This window comes from Bos javanicus, chromosome 7 (genome assembly GCF_032452875.1).
Source record: "Bos javanicus breed banteng chromosome 7, ARS-OSU_banteng_1.0, whole genome shotgun sequence".
Lineage (NCBI taxonomy): Eukaryota > Metazoa > Chordata > Mammalia > Artiodactyla > Bovidae > Bos > Bos javanicus.
Window position 1 is genome coordinate 59,723,346 of NC_083874.1, and position 23,638 is coordinate 59,746,983.

The following is a 23,638-nucleotide window of genomic DNA, read 5'->3' on the forward strand; positions in this document are numbered from 1 at the left end:
ACTGGCATCCACTATAGATGTCCGTTGACTACGGATCTGATCATGAGATAAGATCTACGACCTTCTCAGCCAAACCCCTGCCACCTAGGACCCTGGCTGGCTTGCAGAGAGAGTTATAACTGACATCCTGGCAATTGAGTCATGAGAGTTACCAGGGGTGAGGGATGTCAAGTAAACTGTTCAACCACAGTCCCTCTGGTCTGTCAAAGCACTCAGCTGTTTAATGCTTCTCTCTGGGGCTCCAGGAAACACTCACCAAGTTGAAATCATCAGGGTTCCTCCCATACCCAACCCCCTCATCTAGGCATCTCCATTTGGCATTGCTTCTCTATACTCTTCTGCCACCTGGATAGAAGTGCCATGCATCTTGCCAAATATGAAGGTTATATCCTTCCCATGCTACTTCCTTGCATCTATTACCTGTTTCAGGGTATCCCCCAAATCTTCTGGGGTGTTTCCATATGTCTCCCACCCTCAATCCAGGTTTTAATATACCACTCATCCCCAGGAGTTGCTCTTATTTCTCATCTTCATTCTTCTAATTCATGGTTGACATAAAATCTATGCGGTGATTTTCCTGGCTTAGCTCTTTACATGTAAAACCCATATTTAAGAAATATTTTCCCTCTCATAAGGAAATTAACAGTTTTTTCCTTTGTGCAAATCAACAGTTTCCTATCATATTTTGTATTATTTAATCATAGGCTATAAAAAGTCTAGAAACTAGTAGGGGTAGCTTGAAATAAAAAAAACAACTGGCTTAGTATGTTTCAAACTATTTTTCCCACAACATTCAAAATTATCAAAGTAGTTTATGTCAGAGATCTGAGTCATTCAAACTATCTTCCAGATCTTCTATATTTGAAAAATTAAGGGAAAATGCAGACTTAAGCAAATTAATATTTGTTGAATGTCAACAATATTAGGCACTGTGATAGGTGTTTTATGTTCTTTACTTTCTTTAATCTTCATAATATGCCTTCAATGCAGAAATCATTCCCAGTATACAGAAGAAGAAAAGAAGTCTCAGAAGACAGTATGTAACTTTTCCAAGTGATCTGGCTAGAAGTTGCTGCTACTGCTGCTAAGTCACTTCAGTCGTGTCCGACTCTGTGCGAACCCATAGATGGCAGCCCACCAGGCTCCCCCATCCCTGGGATTCTCCAGGCAAGAACACTGGAGTGGGTTGCCATTTCCTTCTCCAATGCATTAAAGTGAAAAGTGAAAGTGAAGTTGCTCAGTCGTGTCCGACCCTCAGCGACCCCATGGACCTCAGCTTTCCAGGCTCTTCCATCCATGGGATTTTTCAGGCAAGAGTACTGGAGTGGAGTGCCATTGCCTTCTCCGGGCTAGAAGTTAATAAAGCCAAAATTCATACTCAATACACCTGGTCTCAAAATTCATTTGCTTTCTGCCTTTCCACAGTAAGAAAAATATTGTCAGCCTAATGACTGGTTCCAAATAGGAAAAGGAGTACGTCGAGGCTGTATATTGTTACCCTGCTTATTTAACTTCTATGCAGAGTACATCATGAGAAACGCTGGACTGGAAGAATCACAAGCTGGAATCAAGATTGCCGGGAGAAAGATCAATAACCTCAGATATGCAGATGACACCACCCTTATGGCAGAAAGCGAAAAGGAACTCAAAAGCCTCTTGATGAAAGTGAAAGAGGAGAGTGAAAAAGTTGACCCAAAGCTCAACATTCAGAAAACGAAGATCATGGCATCTAGTCCCATCACTACATGGGAAATAGATGGGGAAACAGTGGAAACAGTGTCAGACTTTATTTTGGGGGGCTCCAAAATCACTGCAGATGGTGACTGCAGCCATGAAATTAAAAGACGCTTACTCCTTGGAAGGAAAGTTATCACCAACCTAGATAGCATATTGAAAAACAGAGACATTATGTAGCCAACAAAGGTCCATCTAGTCAAGGCTATGGTTTTTCCAGTGGTCATGTATGGATGTGAGAGTTGGACTGTGAAGAAAGCTGAGTGCCGAAGAATTGATGCTTTTGAACTGTGGTGTTGGAGAAGACTCTTGAGAGTCCCTTGGACTGTAAAGAGATCCAACCAGTCCATTCTAAAGGAGATCAGCCCTGGGATTTCTTTGGAAGGAATGATGCTAAAGCTGAAACTCCAGTACTTTGGCCACCTCATGCAAAGAGTTGACTCATTGGAAAAGACTCTGATGCTGGGAGGAATTGGGGGCAGGAGGAAAAGGGGATGACAGAGTATGAAATGGCTGGATGGCATCACCGACTCAATGGACATGAGTTTGAATGAACTCCAGGAGATGGTGATGGACAGGGAGGCCTGTCATGCTACAGTCCATGGAGTCGCAAAGAGTCAGACATGACTGAGCAACTGAACTGAACTGAACTGAATGACATAGGTAAAATTTCATGTCCAGCATATATTATTTATAGCAAAAGATGTCCCAGGTAATAATCAACGGACACAATGTATTTATGACTTCTTTCCTAGATTTGAAAGTAAGCATAACATTCTAGTGGTGATGAATAGCTGTATCTTTGCTTTTTAGACCTACTGTTGGTCCTTCTCTTGACTGATTTGATGTAGAAACCTTGTTTAGCAACAAAGAATCAGTGATAACATTATTGGGAAAATTAAGCCTGCTGTTTTGCAATCTTCTTTTCAACACGGTATCCAGGAGGGCATCATAGTGAAGAGAATGCACTGTCTGTACACATAAACATGGATTTCCCGAGTGGCCCCAACTCAGAGGAGAGGCTGCAAATGCTACTGAGAGCTACCTCGTTGCTGAGCATGAGGAGGCCCTGGCTGGCCTGTGGAGAGTCTTAACTGATATCCCGGCAATTGAATCATGTGAGTTACCAAGAGTGAGGGATGTCAAGTAAATAAAACATTCTCACCACAAAAATCCTCTCCAGCTCTACAGGGAAGCCTGTGACACAGACATCCCCAATAACAGTAACAGCATCAATGAAGCATTTCCTAAAGGCTCAGGAGCTGAGAATCCCCATGCCACAAATGAAAGAAACACTCTATAGTTAATGATATATAACTCATCCATTTCTAGGAAGAATCTGGGTAACCTATGACAATATAGGTAAAGAGCTGGGATTGGGACTTCCCTGGCAGTCCAGTGGTTAAGACTCCATGCTTCTGCTGCATGGGGCATGGGTTCAATCCCTGGTTGGGGAATAAAGATCTTGCATGTCACACAGTGTAGCTAAAAAATAATAAAAATTATTTTAAGAAAGAGCTGGGATTATATACAATGTTTTCTTCATGTATGGGTGCAATCCAAAATTTAAATTCACTCACATTTCATAAATTTTACTTTTTAATAACATAAATTATACATCATATATGTGTATATAGAGACATAGATATAGATTCACACTTGCATGTGTGCATGTATGTGTGTGTGTGTGTGTGAGTATTTTATGGGAGTTAGTATAGTCTAGAGAAGAACACTAACTAGAAATGAAATATAAATTATAATCCTAGCTTTTCTAACAACACATTGCAAATCGCTAAACTTTTCTGGGCCTAAGTTTCTTCAGCTTTAAAGCAAAAATGTTAGATTTCTTTTAGTATCAGCTGGTACATCTTAACTACATGCTCTCATGACAAAGCTACTTCATTTAGTTCCCCCAGAAAATTAGGCGAGGTTGGCCTTGTTTCAGCTTCCTAGGTGGCTCAGTGGTAAAGAATCTGCCAGCCAATGCAGGAGACATGGGTTCAGTCCCTGGGTTGTGAAGATCCCCTGGGGAAGGAAATGGTAATCCACTTCAGTGTTCTTGCCTGGGAAATCCCATGGTCAGAGAAGCCTGGTGGCTACAGTCCATAGGGCTGCAAAGAGCAAGACATGCCTGAGAACAGTCTTTCATATGTTTCCAACACACTTTCCTTCATAACACTTGCTGCAGGTGAAATAAAACAATACTTTCCATAATTTTATTGGTTAATACTTGTTTCTTTGAATGCAATTTAAGCTCCAAGAGGACAGAGACCATGTCCTCTTGTTTCTCACTGTACCCCTGTACTGGAGCAATATTGGCTTAGGTTTTGGGCAATGAATTAACAGATAATAAAAGACAATAACCTGTGAGGAAGATATTAGTTCTGAGATTTCAGATAAATGACACTTTAACACATTAAAGGCCCTTACCATTCTTTTAAGTCATCTATGACCTCAACTGTCTAATCCAAAATGCTTCCCAATTCAAATGGCTCCTTCTGCAGTTTCCACCACCAACCATTCCCCTCCTGGCCTCAGTGATAAAGATCCATCAGTTTCCCTCTGTGTCCCCAAAGACTCCTCTGTTTCCTTCCTCAACTCTTCTTTCAGGCTTGCCCTCATTATGGTATTTCCTAAGACTCACCATCTCATCCTTTTGCCTTTCATTGCATCTTTTTGCCCTTCTCAACCTGGGCATCTCAGGATGTGAGTATACTGTTATACATACACGCACACACACACAAACACACACACATGATTTATCCCAGTATTTACAAGATATACACCAAAGAGGAGTTCAAATCTTTAGGGAGTAAATATTTTTTGAATGACTGAAAGTACAAATTACCTTGACTTTAAACGCCATCCCTCAGTGTTTCCATACAGTGCCAACTCTTTGTTTTTGTTTAGTCGCTAAGTCATTTCCAACTCATTTGCCAGCCCATGGATTTTAGCCCTCCAAGCTCCTCTGTCAATGGGATTTCCCAGCCAGGAATACTGGAGTGGGTTGTCATTTCTTTTGCCAAGGGATCTTCCCAACCCAGGGATTGAGCCCACATCTCCTGCATTGGCAGGCAGATTTTTTACCACTAAGCTACTAGGGAAGCCCAGCTCTATATTCTAAATAAGAATTTACTCATTTTCTTGGGCTGCCATAACAAGCTACCACAAATGGGGTGGCTTAAAGTAACATAACTTTATTCTTTCATAGCTCAAGAGGGCAGAAGTCTAAAATATCAAGGTGCTGGCAGGATTGACTTCTCCTGGGGTCTAAGGGTAGTGTTCCATACCACTTTCCTAGCTTCTGGTGATTGTCAGCAATCTTTGGTGTCCCATGACTTACAGATGCAACACTCCAAGCTCTGCGTCCATTTTCACATCACTTTCTTCTCTGTGTCTCCTTTTCTATCTCTTGGAGACATGGAGTTCAATCCCTGGGTTGGATTTGGGGCTTACTTTAATCCAGTATGATCTCATTTCAACCTTCACCTTAATTACCTCTGAAAAGACCCTTATTCCAAATAAAGTCATATTCTGAGGTTCCAGGTGGACATGAATCTGGGAGAGACACTATTCAACCCATCGCAATCTACCTTCTGGCTCCTCAAAATTCATGTCCATCACATGTGCAAGATATAGTCACACCATCCCAACATCTTCTAAAGTCTTAATCCATTCCATCAACTCATCTCAAATCTCATCCAAATACTATCAACTCAAAAAGCTCTAAATCTCATGACCTAAATTATTTAAATCAACCATGACTGAGACTCTGGGTTTCATCCATCCAGGGACAAAATTTCTGTCTATCTGTAATCTTATGCAACCAGATTCGCTCCCAAAATGCAGGGATGAGTTTAGGATAGACATTCCCATTCCCATAGCGGGAAATGGGAGAAATAAAATGGCCTCTGGTACCCAACACATCTAAAACCCAAGATGCAAATTCCACTGGGTTTCACGGTCTATAAAAAATCCTTTGTGGCTTGGTATTTGAACAATTTGACTACATAAAACTTAAAAATGTCTAGACAGCAAAATAAACTATGAACAAAATTAAAAGACAAATGACACATTGGGAAAATATAATTCATATGATCAATCACATTTCCCTAACATATATATGATAAATGATAAAGAACAACACTCCTTACAAAAGTAGGGAAAGAATAGATGATATTCACAGAAAAGGAAATTCAAAAGCTCTTGATTATATGAAAAGATGATCCACATTACCCACAGTGAAAGAAAGTGAAAGTGTTAGTTGTTCCATCATGCCTGACTCTTTGTGACCCCATGAACTGCAGCCTGCCAGGCTCTTCTGCCCATGAAATTCTCTAGGCAAGAATACTGGAGTGGGTAGCCATTCCCTTCTCCAGGGAATCTTCCCAACCCAGGGATTGAACCGGGATCTCCTGCATTGCTGGCAGATTCTTTATTGTCTGAGCCACCACTTTGCCAAGATGAACAGCGTGAGTTGAACAATTTATTTGGAGGGATATTTAGCAGATTCTAACAAAGTGACAAATGGGTTTATTTTGACACAGCAACTACATTTCTGGGAATTTATCCTACAAATCAAATAACATACTTACAAAATGACCAAAAAAACAAGATAAATTACTGCAGCATTGGTCATGAGGGCAAAATATTAGAAAATATATGAGTGAACATTAACAGAGGAACTACTTAAATAAATCATGGTATATTATGTAGCCACTAAAAAATGAAAAAGCTGTTTATATAATGATTAAAAATATTCTCCAAGACATATTGCTAAGTGAAGGTAACAAAACAGTGTGCAGAATTCTGTGTATAGAGGGATTAAATAAACATAACCACATGTGTATATTTGCACAATACATGCATAATGTATCTCTGAAGGCTGTCCAAGAAACCACTGATATTGGTTGCAGAGAATTGGTTGGCCAGAGGCAATGGTAAAAGGAATGCTTTCACTCTAAAATTTTTTATACCTTTTGAATTTTGAGCACTGAGACTAGTTTATCTATCATAATTAACTAACTTATCAGTTAACTGAATTCTTTGAAAAGTTAATAGAGACTACTAGTTAAGCATGGCAGGTTGTAAATACCATTTATCTCTATTTCCTCCTGACATCTACTACAGAGATAGAACAAGACATTTTTTTTTAAAGTAGTAAGTCAACAAAGAAAGTCAAAAAGAAGAGACAAGAAGACAGTCTCCAACATAAAATGCCAACAAAATCTTGGAAGGAGAGGGCAGCGGTAAAACCAGCCACCCAGGAACTAGGCCCCAGGATTTGTGAGAGTGAGAATAGGGTGAAACCAAAACACATTTTGTTTTTATTGTTTAGTGTCTAAGTCGTCTCTGACTCTTTTTCGGCCTCATGGACTGCAGCTCATGGACAGAGTAGCCTGGTAGGCTATAGTCCATGGAATCACAAAGAATTGGACACAACTCAGCAACTGAGTGTACACACACACACACACGCACAAAACACATGTAAATTACTTGAAAAACTAATTGCAGCATAACTAGGTTATTCAGAAATATTGAGAAAGATAATAGAGGTTACAGTTAAAAGGGTTGAAAGTGGTTGCCTCTGGGAGTTGAAGCTATTAATAAGATACAAATATGTGGGGCAGAGGATTTTTTCTCATTAAAAACTAATAGCTTGAATTTTAAAAATATATACATTTTTGTATGTATATATGCATTATGTATGTACATATGTATGTACATATGCATTACTACTATTATCTCCCTACTTCTTAAGGAAAAAGGAAAAAGTACCTTAAGAAGTTAGTATTATTCAGTGTCATGCTAATATATTTGAATTTTGAATTGTCAGTGGCACATTTGAGCCTTTACAAAACTAAAAATGACAGAAAATGATCAAAAAGAAATAACAAGGTGTAAATTTACTAAAGAACCAAGAGAAAATTGGGGAAAAAACAGAATGAACTGTTAGTGATATTACAGACAGACAGTTGGTATTACAGGATATTTTTCTTTCAAATTCTCATTTAAAAAATTCTCTGTTCATAAGTAACAGAAAACTTTTATAAACATTTTGTTTTATTATGAAACTATTTTAAATTGAATCTATGCAAGTAAAATTCATCCATATAGTAAAAAAAATTATTCTCTGTGGTTAAATACAATTTATCTTATCAAAACAAATCTGGAAAAATTCAAAGAAATCTACTAGCATAGTAAAGAAGAACAGAAGCCATCAAAAATACTTTTGATAAAATTCTCTATCAAACTTTGACAGAAAGCATCCTGGTATTAGGAATAAACAGAAAAATAAGATGTGTTTTCTGTCCTCCAGGAATTTAATGTGATATTTTTAAATTAAAAAAAGGTAAAAGGTAATTCTGAAGGCAATCAGCCCTGGGATTTCTTTGGAAGGAATGATGCTAAAGCTGAAACTGCAGTACTTTGGCCACCTCATGCAAAGAGTTGACTCATTGGAAAAGACTCTGATGCTGGGAGGGATTGGGGGCAGGAGGAGAAGGGGACGCCAGAGGATGAGATGGCTGGATGGCATCACTGACTCGATGGACGTGAGTCTGAGTGAACTCCGGGAGTTGGTGAGGGACAGGGAGGCCTGGCATGCTGCGATTCATGGGGTGGCAAAGAGTCGGACACAACTGAGCGACTGAACTGAACTGAACTGAACTGAAAAGGTAAAATGAACTGTTATTTAACATGTGGAAGAACATTCGATAAAAAATAACATTAAAATCATTCATTCATTGAGCAAATAACTTTGGGATGATGTCTATGAGTCAGATACTTTTAGGCAGTGAATTGGATAATGATGAATAAGACACTGACCCTGAATTCAATAATCATAATTATCATCATAGTCATTACTATAATAGCTGTCATTTCTTGAGCAATCCTTACATACTAAAGCGAAAAGCCTTAAATAGCAATAGAGAACAGAGAGAATTTGTAGTCAGGGAAAGGAGTTTCAGAGCCAGGAATTCTCGAGGTGGGGCAGTTACAGGTGAGGGTGAGTACCAGATGGTACATGGCAACACAACGCACCATGACAAAATGGAAGCCACTCAAATGCATAACAACAAATTAGAGTCAGATAAAGTCTACTATGGGACATTAAAACAAAGAAGTACCTCACAACCATTAAAGAAAGAACTACAAGGCCATAAAGATGCATATATAAAATAATGCCAAGTGGAAAAAAATAAAACAATAGATTGCATAAACCCATGTGGAGCCAAATAAAATCTCCATTTGCACCTTGATAATGACACGAAGAAAAGAGAGATAAGAAAGACAAGGAGTCAATAGCTTAATAGTTTAAAAAGAGGGTTTTGTTTTTGTTTTCGTTTTTAATTTCCTAGTATTACATAAGCATAAACTTTTTTTAAAGATGGAAAATTATCTTTGGCCATTTCCAAATTATCCCCTCTGCTAAATCAGAAGATTTAGCATACCTCTACAACTTCCAAATGTAACTCATTTTTTTACTCTTGTGCCCACATTAGCTGTGCTATATGCAAGGCTAAGGAAACATTCATAAATAACACAGATCTAACAAACTTCTTTTAACCAAATAAACCTCAGTTCAGAAATGCCTGAAAATATCTGAAACAGTAAAGAACAAAAAGCAAAGATATTGCTTTATTTTACCTTGAATATCCATGGGCTCAATGAGTTTTTACAGCTGGAAGAGAGTCGACAATTTTAGACTCAGTTTAGTTCAGTTACTCAGTTATGTCCAACTCTTTGTGACCCCATGGACAGCAGCACGCCAGGCTTCCTTGTCCATCACTAACGCCCAGGTCTTGCTCAAACACATGTCCATTGAGTCGGTGAGCCATCCAACCATCTCATCCTCTGTCGTCCCCTTCTTCTCCTGCCTTCAATCTTTCCCAGCATCAGAGTCTTTTCACATGAGTCAGTTCTTCATATCAGGTGGCCCAAGTATTGGAGTTTCAGCTTCAGCATCAGTCCTCCCAATGAATATTCAGGACTGATTTCCTTTAGGATGGACTGGTTGGATCTCCTTGCAGTCCAAGGGACTCTCAAGAGTCTTCTCTACCACCACAGTTCAAAAGCATCAAGTCTTCAGCACTCAGCTTTCTTTACAGTCCAACTCTCACATCCATACATGACTACTGGAAAATTCATAGCCTTGACTATACAGAACTTTGTCAACTAAGTAATGTCTCTGCTTTTTAATATGCTGTCTAGGCTTCCCTGGTGGCTCAGAGGGTAAAGCATCTGCCTACAATGTGAGAGACCCGGGTTCGATCCCTGGGTCAGGAAGATGCCCTGGAGAAGGCAATGGCAACCCACTCCAGTACTCTTGCCTGGAAAATCCCATGGATGGAGGAGCCTGGTAGGCTGCAGTCCATGGGGTCACAAAGAGTCAGATACGATTGAGTGATTTCATTTTCACTAGGTTTGTCACAGCTTTTCTTCCAATGAGCAAGTGTCTTTTAATTTCACGGCTGCAATCACCATCTGCAGTGATTTTGGAGCTCAAGAAAATAAACTCTGTCACTGTTTTCATTGTTTCCCCATCTATTTGCCTTGAGGTGATGGGACTGGATGCCATGATTTTTGTTTTCTGAATGTTGAGCTTTAAGCCAACTGTTTCACTCTCCTCTTTCACTTTCACCATGAGGCTCTTCAGTTCCTCTTCTCTTTCTGCCATAAGGGTGGTGTCAACTGTACATCTGAGGTTATTGATATTTTTCCCAGCAATCTTGATTCCAGCTTATGCTTCATCCAGCCTGGCATTTAACATAATGTATTCTACATATAAGTTAAATAAGCAGGGTGACAATATACAGGCTTGATGTACTTCTTTCCCTATTTGGAAGCAGTCCATTGTTCCATGTCTGGTTTTAACTGTTGTTTCTTGACCTGCATACAGATTTCTCAGGAGGTGGGTAAGGTGGTCTGGTATTCCCATCTCTTTAAGAATTTTCCACTATTTGTTGTGATCCATACAGTCAGAGGTTTTGTTGTAGTCAATAAAGCAGAAGTAGATGTTTTTCTGGAACTCTCTTGCTTTTTCTATGATCCAACGGATGTTGGCAGTTTGATTTCTGGTTCCTCTGCCTTTTCTAAAACCAGCTTGAACATCTGGAATTTCTCAGTTCACATACTGTTGAAGCCTGACTTGGATAATTTTGAGCATTACTTTGCTAGCGTGTGAGATGAGTGCAACTGTGTGGTAGTTTGAGCATTCTTTGGCATTTCCTTTTTTGGGGTTGGAATGAAAAATGACCTTTTCCAGTCTTGTGGCCACTGCTGAGTTTTTCAAATTTGCTGGCATATTGGGTGCATCACTTTCACAGCATCATCTTTCAGGATTTGAAACAGCTCACCTGGAATTCCATCACCTCCACTAGCTTTGTTCATAGTGATGCTAAGGCCCACTTGACTTCAGACTCCAGGATGTCTGACTCTAGGTGAGCGTTCACACCATCATGGTTATCTGGGTCATTAAGACCTTTTTTGACTAAGATCATTTTAGACTAGTGGATTTTAAATTCTGTCCCACATAGCTGGCTTAGCTACCATCTTTATGAGAATACGGTAACAGGGTGAATAAGCAAACTCAGTTTATTTGTTTCTACCTGCCTCCCACATCTTCCTCTGGTGCTTCAACTACACAAACAATTCAACCAGAGCAGGTTTGTTAATATCTGCTTCATATCTCAGATTTCCAAACCTGGCAGCATATGAAAATCAAATAGGCAGATTTTAAAACATAAGAGTCCTGGAATGGAGTCTTCACTCCGGACATACTGAATCAGAACTTCTAATAACAGAGTCCAACAATTGGTATCATTTTAAGGGCCTTCATTTAATTCTGATATGATCCAAATACAAAAAAAAAAATAAAAATTCTACAGAATACTAGAAAGAGACATAAAGCTTTGCTGGAATGTTTCTAGTTATGGGCCCACAGATAAAGCTCAGTTCCCTTGACCAGGGATTGAACCCAGGCCCTCAGCAGTGAAAGCATGAAGTCCTAACCATTGGACAGCTGGGAAATTCCCAAGAGAACATGTTTAGTTACTAACAGAGAATTGGGGATGTCCCTGTAGCTCAGATGGTAAAGAATCTGCTTGCAACCCAGATCGAATCCTGGGTTCGATCCCTGGGTCAGGAAGATCCCCTGGAGAAGGAAATGGCAGCCCACTCTAGTATTTTTGCCTGCAGAATTCCATGTATAGAGGAGCCTGGTGGACTACAGTCCTTTGGGTTGCAGAGTCTGACATGACTAGGCGACTAACACACACACACAACAGAGAATTAACTTTCCGTCTAATCCTATGCAGAACCAATGAGCTCCCTCCTTCTGGACAAGCAATGTGACAAAGCTGGCTGCTCCCACAGTATGCTGTCACTCTTCCTTTTGCTAACCAGTTCCATCCACTTTGCCACAATGGTCAACCACGTTCAAAAATCAGTCATAATTCCTCAACTACTGGCCAGAGCTGGTGACTCAAGCCAATCCACTCAGGGTACTTCTCCAAGACTTTTAAAAGCTAAAGCCAGAATTGAGACTATTTTCTCTGAAGTCACAGGGCTTATGTTGTTCAGTCACTAAGACATGTCCGACTCTGCAACTCCTTGGACTGTAGCATACCAGGCTCCTCTGTCCCCCACTATATCCAAGAGTTTATTCAAATTCATGCCCATTGAGTCAGTGATGCTATCTAATCATCTCTTCTTCTACCCCCTTCTGCTCCCTTTTGTCCCCTTCTCCTTTTGCCTTCAATCTTTCCCAGATTCAGGGTCTTTTCCAGTGACTTAGCTCTTCACATCGAGTGGCCAATGTATCAGCATCAGTCCTTCCAATGAATATTCAGGATTTATTTCCTTTAGTTTTGACTGATTTTATCTCTTTGCAGTCCAAGGGACTCTCAAGAGTCTTCTCCAGCACTACAATTCAAAAGCATCCATTCTTTGGCAATCAGTCTTTTTTAGGGTCCAACTCTCACACCTGTACATGACAACTGGAAAAATCATAGCTTTTACTATATAGACCTTTGTTGGCAAAGTGATGTTTCTGTTTTTAAATATGCTGTCTAGGTCTGTCATAGCTTTGTGAAAATATAAATCTAGGGCTACTGGTGGCCACGTGTTTGGCCTCATTGTAGTGGATGCTGTGATGGCCCAGCAGACATGCTACCAGATTTAGGGTTGACACATTGCATTTACTTCCCCTAATGCTGTGAGAGTTACCTGCTGGAGGCTTACAGCTGAGCATTTCCTCTGAGCTAAGGGAACTCAGGATATGTCCTCTTAAGCGTGATACACCCTCTCCAAGTGCAACCAGCCTATATCCAGTGACTGGCTAATACAGAGTATAAAGACTTGGCTCCTGTGCTTCAATCCTGACAACCCTAAAGAACTTCCCCGGCTTTCGGAGCCCCTAAGTGGTAAGTGGGCTAAGGCCTTTGCTGTGAAAGCACTGCAACCCAACTTTTCCCTTAACCCAGCCCCACTTCCTTCATTTTTGCAGAGCTGTTGTTTTGAAAAACACTACAAACAAATCTCCATCTTAGAGTCTGTTTTCCCAGAAAACCTGGCCTATGTCACTATGGAGGAACCCTAACTGTAGAAGGAGGAAATGAGGCTGAGCAGTGACAGCTGAGATGGGAGACACCCAGAGGGAACCCAAATAAAACTCTGGTTCCCCAGTTCTCTGTGACTTTCTAATTGTGTGTAATCACAGCTGGTATCTTACCATCCTGATCACGGGATGCTCAGGTGTGAATGTAATTGTCCATATGTAGACATGTTAGGCGGAGAAGGCGATGGCAGCCCACTCCAGTACTCTTGCCTGGAAAATCCCATGGACGGAGGAGCCTGGTAGGCTGCAGTCCATGGGGTCGCTGAGGGTCGGACATGACTGAGCGACTTCACTTTCACTTTTCCCTTTCATGCATTGGAGAAGGAAATGGCAACCCACTCCAGCGTTCTTGCCTGGAGAATCCCAGGGACAGGGGAGCCTGGTGGGCTGCTGTCTCTGAGGTCCCACAGAGTCGGACACGACTGAAGCGACTTAGCAGCAGCAGCAGCAGACCTGTTAGGCTAGAGTATGAGACATTTTACACTGATTGTACTTCTATTAATTTAGCTTAAGATTAGCTCAGCTTTTTAGCAGCCCAAAAATCTAGTTGGTTTATTAGAGCTTGTGTTTACCAAAGACTCCTACATCACTTTCTGTCAAGCCAGCAACTGCACTCTGCATCCAAACATCATTTACTCTTCTCAAAAAGCTGCCTCAGCTTTACGACTGGCAATATTTCTTACCCCTTCTAAACACATGCCCCAAATATGAGTCAAGATGTGAAAGGGGTGTCAGGGAAGAGGAGGTGGTAAGGTTGCTTTTTTGAGGTTTATAATACTGAAACAGTAAATATTGAGAACACACTTCTGAATTTCTGAAACTGCACACACTGTTCACCCATTCTATGCTCAGTCATCTTGAGAATTAGAGAGGACTTTTTATAATGACTTGAAATTCTTATAGTTCTTATTTAGAATCAAATCTAACGTGTGTTGTGTATTTAACAAAAATCCCAGAACACTGACTTTTCCCATAATGTAGCTATATTTGACAATTAGATGCGCTGGTGATCAAGTCCCACTGAGAAAATTGAAGTGGTGACAGATTTAGGACAAGTTTATTTTCTTTAGTTTCTAATTATGAAGTGTTTGGAGCTAAAGGGAACTTTAGAGACCATCTAGTACCTGAATGACAAACACCCGCCTTCCCTGACACTCTTGTTCCTAGAACCAGACGTGAACATTGTTAACTGAATTCATCTATCTGCACACAGAGCCCGAGTGCTCAGAGTCTTCTACCCTGGAGCCCAAATCATGCCACATAGTTCTTAGCATGCCACATCAGACAACAACAATCAATGAACTGTTTCTGGCAAACTAGACAAACTTTATTTTCTCCGTCTGTCCCAATCACTCTGCTCTCTTAAAGCCATGAAATCATTGACCATAATTTATACAATGGTTAATAATTGAGCTTGAACTCCTGGTTCTCTATTCAATGTTCTCTCCATTTTCCCCATTCTGAAAATTATCCAATCTTTTCAATTATTATAACCCTGCAAACTGGCCAGGTATGCAGAATTCTGGCCTAACTTCAACAGGCGTGTCTTCCAGTACTGAATGTCTACATAGCTATTCCTCATCACACTCGTGATGCATATGGGAACATGAAGACCATCTGGAGAAGTGGTGGAGCTAGGGCTCAGTACCCACGGGGCCTCACACAATTCAATAATAATAATAAAACACTAAGGCAAATAAGAACATGCCCTGTACCCAGTGACTCACAGCTCTAAGCTAATCCCACGATAGCCCCACCTCACTATTAAAAACTTGAGAGAGAGAGGGGAAAATACAATTCCATGTATGTCCATCTGTTTGGTAACCACAACAACCAGCCATAAATGGAAAGTGGCTCCTGATGAACGGTTTTGTTTGCTGTTGAAGCCATCCCTGTGGCTCCTGAGCTATTACCTGGGGGCTTAAAGAAGCAAGTGGGCCTTGAGGTATTTGGTCCCCTTAAAATTCTACATGTCTCTAGCACCAGCACCATTTTCCTCATGTCAGAGAATGGCAGAGTTGTAGGGAGGATGGAAAATAACTGTCTGGCATGAGGCGCCCTGGGAGCCAGTCAGAAATTACAGGATGTGTCAGGGTCCAGGAAAATATGGGTGTGCTGATGGTGTCATGCTTTCTCCTTGGCACAGGAAGAACACACCTGAGTCTCCAACCCCCTACCCCAGAGGGTCTGAATGCAACAGAGGAATGAATCTTAGGGGTATCAAACATAATCCCATCACTTAACAGATGAGAGTGAGGCACAGAGAGGAAAAGAGACTGGCCAAGGGGCACATAGCAAGTACAACTGATGTTTTTCCAAGGGCAAGTTTTTGCGAAGTAACAAGAAAGGAGCTAGGAACATGGAAACAATGGAAGCAATGATAAACTGAAATAATTTGTCCAGTGAAACACCACTTGGTCTTTACAGAGCTGCTCTCTATGGAGAGCAGAAGTCCCATCCCTAACCCCTACCCCACTGATGGGTCTCCTTTCCTCCCCAGCTGACTCTTACTGAGGCAAAACGCTAGCTACAAAGTGACTCACTTTGGAAATGGACTTTGTGACTCAGACTCTGCTTTCTAAACACTAGATCCAGCTCCTAAAGATTTTAGGGATTTCACTAGATCTACAACAAGCTGGCAAGAGGTCGTCCTTGCCAATGCAAGGACATTGTCCTTGCATTAAAGATAAACAGTTGGTTTGTGAACCAGAAAGACTATATGATACAAAAGAAGGAATTCATAATTAATTCACTGATCTTAAGCTAGGATCAACCTAAATAAAATTCCTTATGATTATACAGTGGAAGTGAGAAATAGACTTAAGGGACTAGATCTGATAGATAGAGTGCCTGATGAACTATGGACGGAGGTTCGTGACATTGTACAGGAGACAGGGATCAAGACCATCCCCAGGGAAAAGAAATGCAAAAAAGCAAAAATGGCTGTCTGGGGAGGCCTTACAAATAGCTGTGAAAAGAAGAAAAGTGAAAAGCAAAGGAGAAAAGGAAAGATATAAGCATCTGAATGCATAGTTCCAAAGAATAGCAAGGAGAGATAAGAAAGCCTTCCTCAGAGATCAATGAAAAGAAATAGAGGAAAACAACAGAATGGGAAAGACTAGAGATCTCTTCCAGAAAATTAGAGATACCAAGGGAACATTTCATGCAAAGATGGGCTCGATAAAGGACAGAAATGGTATGGACCTAACAGAAGCAGAAGATATTAAGAGGTGGCAAAAATACACAGAAGAACTGTACAAAAAAGAGCTTCACGACCAAGTAATCATGATGGTGTGATCACTCACCTAGAGCCAGACATCCTGGAATATGAAGTCAAGTGGGCCTTAGAAAGCATCACTACAAACAAAGCTAGTGGAGGTGATGGCATTCCAGTTGAGCTATCTCAAATCCTGAAAGATGAAGCTGTGAAAGTGCTGCACTCATATGCCAGCAAATTTGGAAAACTCAGCAGTGCCCACAGGACTGGAAAAGATCAGTTTTCATTCCAATCCCAAAGAAAGGCAATGCCAAAGAATGCTCAAACTACTGCACAGTTGCACTCATCTCACACGCTAGTAAAGTAATGCTCAAAATTCTCCAAGCCAGACTTCAGCAATACGTGAACCATGAACTTCCTGATGTTCAAGCTGGTTTTAGAAAAGGCAGAGGAACCACAGATCAAATTGCCAACATCCACTGGATCATAGAAAAAGCAAGAGAGTTCCAGAAAAACATCTATTTCTGCTTTATTGACTATGCCAAAGCCTTTGACTGTGTGGATCACAATAAATTGTGGAAAATTCTGAAAGAAATGGGAATACCAGACCACCTGACCTGACTCTTGAGAAACCTGTATGCAGGTCAGGAAGCAACAGTTAGAACTGGACATGGAACAACAGACTGGTTCCAAATAGGAAAAGGAGTACATCAAGGCTGTATATTGTCACCCTGCTTATTTAACTTCTATGCAGAGTACATCATGAGAAATGCTGGGCTGGAAGAAGCACAAGCTGGAATCAAGATTGCCGGGAGAAATATCAATAACCTCAGATATGCAGATGACACCACCCTTATGGCAGAAAGTGAAGAGGAATTAAAAAGCCTCTTGATGAAAGTGAAAGAGGAGAATGAAAAGGTTCGCTTAAAGCTCAACATTCAGAAAACTAAGATCATGGCATCTGGTCCCATCATTTCATGGGAAATAGATGGGGAAACTGGAAACAGTGTCAGACGTTATTTTTGGGGGTTCCAAAATCACTGCAGATGGTGACTTCAGCCATGAAATTAAAAGAAGCTTACTCCTTGGAAGGAAAGTTATGACCAACCTAGATAGCATATTCAAAAGTAGAGACATTACTTTGCTAACAAAGGTCCGTCTAGTCAAGGCTATGGTTTTTCCTGTGGTCATGTATGGATGTGAGAGTTGGACTGTGAAGAAAGCTGAGCACCGAAGAATTGATGCTTTTGAACTGTGATGTTGGAGAAGACTCTTGAGAGTCCCTTGGACTGCAAGGAGATCCCACCAGTCCATTCTAAAGAAGATCAGTCCTGGGTGTTCTTCGGAAGGACTGATGCTAAAGCTGAAACTCCAATACTTTGGCCACTTCATGCGAAGAGTTGACTCATTGGAAAAGACTCTGATGCTGGGAGGGATTGGGGGCAGGAGGAGAAGGGGACGACAGAGGATGAGATGGCTGGATGGCATCACTGACTCGATAGACATGAGTTTGGATGAACTCTGGGAGTTGGTGATGGACAGGGAGGCCTGGCGTGCTGCAATTCACGGGGTTGCAAAGAGTCAGACACAACTGAGTGACTGAACTGAACTGAAGCTAGGATCAGTGCTCAGATGCACAACATCTTTTAATTCTCATAACAACTCCATGAGTTAAAATGATTCTTCTATGTTTTCAGAAGCTAAGGGGCAGAGATTATAAGTAACCGGAAATGGAGTTTTGAAGAGGTTAGGTGAGTTGCCCAAGTGAGTAGAGTCAGGATTCCAAGACTTGTCATCCTGGTTTCCTCTGTCCTCCACCCTTGCTTCCCAAACCCCACACCCTACTATAGCACTTTCACATGATCAAGGCATAATCACCTCTCTTATTTTATCAACACAGCAGTTCTTTGATGGGTGTTAGCAGACTATATTTCACATAAAAAAGATTTTGGAGATAGAAAATCCATGTGGCCTTGAACATATTACCTCTTTTATGTGGTTGAAGTTTTCCTCATCTATAATATAGGAGTAATAAACTCATCTACTTGATGGGTTTGCTTTAAAAATGAAATAATGTAAGCAAAAAGCACTTTGTATAAATTGCTAAGTGTCATTCAGTGAAAAGTGAATAAGAGAATGACAGAGATGGGAAAAGAACAAGCCAAAAGCTAACCTAATGAGCTGGGTCTAGTATTAATTTAAAATCATTCATTGGCTCATAGCAAGTAATAATACTAATAGACAATATCTACATAATGCTAAAGTTCTATGGCTTATATCAAGTTTTTGGAACATAATTCTGTTTAAACCAATAACCAGTAGCCATGGTTTGACATTTTCTCTTTATTTTGTATAGCTATTTATAGTTTTCAGGATGCTAATGTATATGTTAGGGACATTGCAGCAGCCCTACATTAGAAACTTTACTTAATTCTAACAATGCTCTTCTGAAGTGGGTGCTGGTTGTTATAGAAACTGAGGCATGAGGATTCCTGGCCCCTGGCTCCACAGCCAGTAAGGGGAGGAGCTGAGTTTGAACCTGTATCTCTTCTGCCTCTCAGGTCCACTGAGGACCCTGCTTTCATGGAGTCACAACCTTACTGAACCCTAAGCAGATCCAGATCTCAGAGTTCCCCACTCAGGAAAGAGCAATGCTCAGTCTACAGAAGAGAGTCTGAAAACCCCTTTCCCAAACTCTAAAAGACTGCCCTAGAGATGAGGATAAAAGCCTTCCTGTGTGTCTCCAGGCTTCATCTCAAATGTGCTGCTCTGAGTTAGGTCTCCTTTTTCTTTCTCATTTTTCTACTCCATATATTTTCCCACAGTGCTTTTTATTGGACCTCTATCCTTCAAACCACAACTCCCCCTGCAGTACTCTGCTCTCTCCTTTACCCCCAAACCCACTTTCCAGTTCTTCTCTCAGCTTATGACTTATTCCTCAGTTAACTCCAGCCTCACCCCTGCATGTATCACAGCCCTCCCTGTCCTTGGACAGCCTTCAGCAAAAGGTTTGGCGAGTGGGTTCTAGAGTCTGATCCTGAACCAAAATTTAGACTTTGTTCTTAGGTGTTGTGTGACCCTGGACAAGCAAACTTTATTACTTGGTTTTTATGTAAACCTCAAAGAATCTGTCTTACAGAACCATTATGAACATTAAAGGAGATAATACTTGACAAGGGCACATAATCTGATAACTAGTATCAATGTACTTTTATGCATATCTAACTCAATCATTGGTATTACTCTTCCCCCATCCTTCTTTCAGTCTCTGGAGAAGCATTCTCTCTCTTTTTCTTTTCTCAAGCCAAACCATCCATTTCTTCAATCCTTTCCACCTTCCTGAAGGAACCTAGTCCCAGTTCTACTCTCCTTCTTCTCAGCATCATTTACTTCCTCTCCTACTCACACTCACTCCTCCTTTTGGACCCCCATCTCTGTTACAGACACCACGACCCCCTGCTGGTAGCCCAGGCTGAACCCTGACAATCCATCTTTGTCCTTTGCCTCTACTTTACACATTCATGGTCACCAAGTCCCCATGATTCTTCCCATGTTGCCTCCCTGGCTTTTCTCTCCTTGAACATCTCACAATCCTCCTGGCTATCAATCTCCCTTCTTTCATCACCACATCACTCCCTTTTTGATCTTGCCCCTTTTCTCTCCATATTCTCCATCCTTGGAGAGCCCTCTCCTCTCCCTGTATGTCAGGTAGTATTTATCCTTCAGAGCAAGACTTGTCCAGGTGTCTCATCATTTAGAGTCCATGTTCAAGTCTTCCCAGTTTTCAAATGATATGATTATACATTTATGCTTATTCACTGACTTAAAATCATCTCAAGTACATATCTCATATGTCTACATACCCTCTGACAATGCCTTATAGAGTGCCAAACACAGGAAAAGTTTCTTAAAATATGCACTGATTGATTGGTAAAGGATCTATCTGCAAGCTTTAGGAAAAAGGAAGCATCTGAATAATAGCTAACGTTTTCTCCATCCTTATTATGTGCTAGGCAATGGAATAAGTGCAGGAAAAATAAAATAAAATGAAAGAATAGTATCTATGTGCCCAACATCTTATGTGCATTGTTCATTTAATCTTCATAATAGCCATATGCAGCAAGTATACACCCATTATATCCATTTTGTAAACGTGGTTCACTATCACAGCAGAAATGAATATTAGGGCTGGGCACATTTCAATCTACCAATTAATTCAACTCAGTGTTTATTAAGGCCTCTCATCTCCTTTTTTCCCCCAAGACTCACTCAAGATCAACAGAATCCTAAAAATGACTGCAGATGCTTCAGTAAGTCAAGTGACTATGTAGTCTATGGTTTTCTAGCCTCAGTACCTTTGTCCCACTGCCTGCAAACCAGAAAATGCCTAAAATTCACTACAAACAACAGTAAAGAACACCTACACCTATATTTAGGAGCCATGGAGACTATAGATTCTTCATAAGGAACAAAGTTGGCATGCTGAAGGTTAAAATAGCATTTCACCTTTAAAAATAATAATAGTAAACATAATAAAGCTTTCATTACTATCAAACTGAAATACTCCAAAGAAAGTTAAGTATCTCAAAGTTTTAGTGAGTTGTGCTAATCAGAACTAGGAGGAATCAAGTTTATGTGCCTTTACTTTGTGTCAGTGGGCTATGGAATGATAAATAAAATACCATCCCTTTCTTCCCAAATGTATAGTCTAGCAGTTGGGTTACTGAGCTAAGTGAAAAAATTAAAATGCTCAGGCAGTCCTATCTATTAAAACAATTAGCTGTGTGGGAGAGAAACATAAATAAGAGGACCAGTCATTTCACTAAACCATGCAAATGACCATTTGAACCTTGACTAAGCATTTTTATTTATTCACTTATCCCATAAATATTTCTTGAATTCCTACCATGTGCCAACCTTTCTTCCAGGCTCTGGGGATAGAGTGATGAAGAAGGGAAGCAAAGTCTCTTCCATTTTGGGTCTTACATTCTTGTGGGAGAGGAAGACAAGAAATAAATAATGATAGTATGGCACAACAGAGGTAGTGGCAAAACTATGGAGAAAAAGCAGCAGTACATGGAGCCAGAAAGTAGCCAATGGAGGGACTAGGGCTTGAGGTCCATAGGTCTAGGATGACGTCACTGCAAAGATGATCTGCGAGAGAATCCTGGGCAAAAAGAGGGAGTGAGCCATGTGGGGAATGTAAGCATCCCAGGTGTAGGGGAGAGCAAGTGCAAAGACCCCCCAAACAAGAGTAAACTGGCATCCTTGAGGGAAAGCCAGTGTGACTGGAAAGATGTAAGAAGGGGATGAAAATCAGGTTGGAGAAGCAGATGGGGCAGATCACTGGGCTCCAGGGAGGCTCTATTCTCTTCTGTATGGTTTGGAAAGCCATTGAAGGGTTCTGAGCAGAGGAAGACCATGCAATCTACACTTTTTAAAGACTACTCGGACTTTCCTTGTGGTCCACCTGCCAATTCAGGGGACACGAGTTTGATCCCTGGTCCAGGAAGATACCACATGCCACGGGACAACTTAACTCATATACCACAACTACTGAGCCCATGCTTAGACCCCACAAGCCACAACTACTGAGCCCACTTGCCCAGGAGCCTATGCTTTTCAACTAGAGAAGCCTCGGCAATGAGAAACCCTGCAACTCACTGCAACTAGAGAGTAGCCCCTGCTCACCACAATTAGAGAAAGCCCATGTGCGATAACAAAGACCCAGTGCAGCCATAAATAAACAAATTTATTTTTTTAAAGGTTACTGTATAACTGATTGTTACTGATTGTTTCATGGACAGAGCTGTCCATGAAAGACCAGGTGATTTCTAAAATAATAATAAAGTTTTGTGCTTGTCATGATCCATCTGAGATGATCTCAGATCATGGATCCCAGTGCAGAAAAGACACAAGAAGGAGGAAGCCATATTTTGTGATGGCAAATACATGTAGTGATGCAGACAGAAGCCAGTAAGCAGTGTAACTTAGTATTTCCCAAAGAATCTTATGCTAACAGTAGTTTCAAGGTGTGTGAATAAATGTTACACAGTAAATGGTAGGGTCAGCCTGAGAAATGCTCCGTTTTCCTTTTCACTAGAGCTTTCTTAGAATCTTCAGGGTGCTCATTTACATAAGGACTGCAACAAGACCGAAGTTGGCAGGGTTCTCTGACCTAATTTGACCCCAGGACTCTTCACATAAAACATGCACTGGAAAACCAAAGGGTAACAACTTCAGCTTAAAACCAGCTAAGACCTATTTGAAGGGATATAATGAGTAACAGACCTTGAATCCAGGGGCTGGGCATTTTGGGTTAATATAAGGCTAATGGAAACTTACCAGAGCTCATAACAAATAAAAACATGAGAAGGTCACTTTCGGTGTCCTGTTTAGAACTATAGGTAGAGCAAGGTCTCCAAACATTCCACAGAGTTTGCAAGATGATCCACTGGAATGTGGGAAGAAAAAATATCATGTCAGTTTTATACTGTTTCAAAAACCCATAAAAGAAGATAATATTCTAATGCTTAATACATGGGTTGTAAGTAGCACATATGATTTATAAATACACACATTGGGTTTGAATGTTACGGATAAGGATGTATGTCTGATCACAAAAATCTTGGAGGTTGCTAGATTAGATGACTGGAAAAGGAGATGCACGGTGCTTGCATCAAAATATGGTTGTGAAAGTGAAGAAGGACTAAAATCAGGGACTTGATGGGAGTGGCATTTGGCAGGAGAGGCTATTAGGGAGCTAGAGGTGGTCAGCTGTGGCAGCTGTGACACAGTGGACGTAGAATGGAATGAATGAGGGCTCCAAGCCTAGGAGCTCTGGAGATTACCGAAGTTTCTATTGGGGAAATTGAGAAAGAATAGAACAAAAAGGCCAGTCAATCATTATGAAACCTTAACTGTATGCAGCAGTAACTGTGTTATTTAGCCCACTCTCCAGACCATTATAAGTGTTCAATACATGTTGGCAAGATGAATGAATGAGTGAATGAGTGTATGCAGAGGACTCGGCAAAAAAAATATAGAGCAGGAAAATCTGGTCTATG

General features: G+C 40.8%; 1 long non-coding RNA gene across 1 annotated transcript in view; it reads right to left on the reverse strand.

Annotated features, from left to right (window-relative positions):
• Nucleotides 1-23,638, reverse strand: part of LOC133251462 (uncharacterized) — a 169,939-nt gene that overhangs the window by 11,148 nt on the left and 135,153 nt on the right. Inside the window, exon 5 of the long non-coding RNA XR_009737625.1 lies at nucleotides 22,917-23,025. This is a non-coding gene — a long non-coding RNA (uncharacterized LOC133251462). The remainder of the gene's footprint in view (nucleotides 1-22,916; nucleotides 23,026-23,638) is intronic.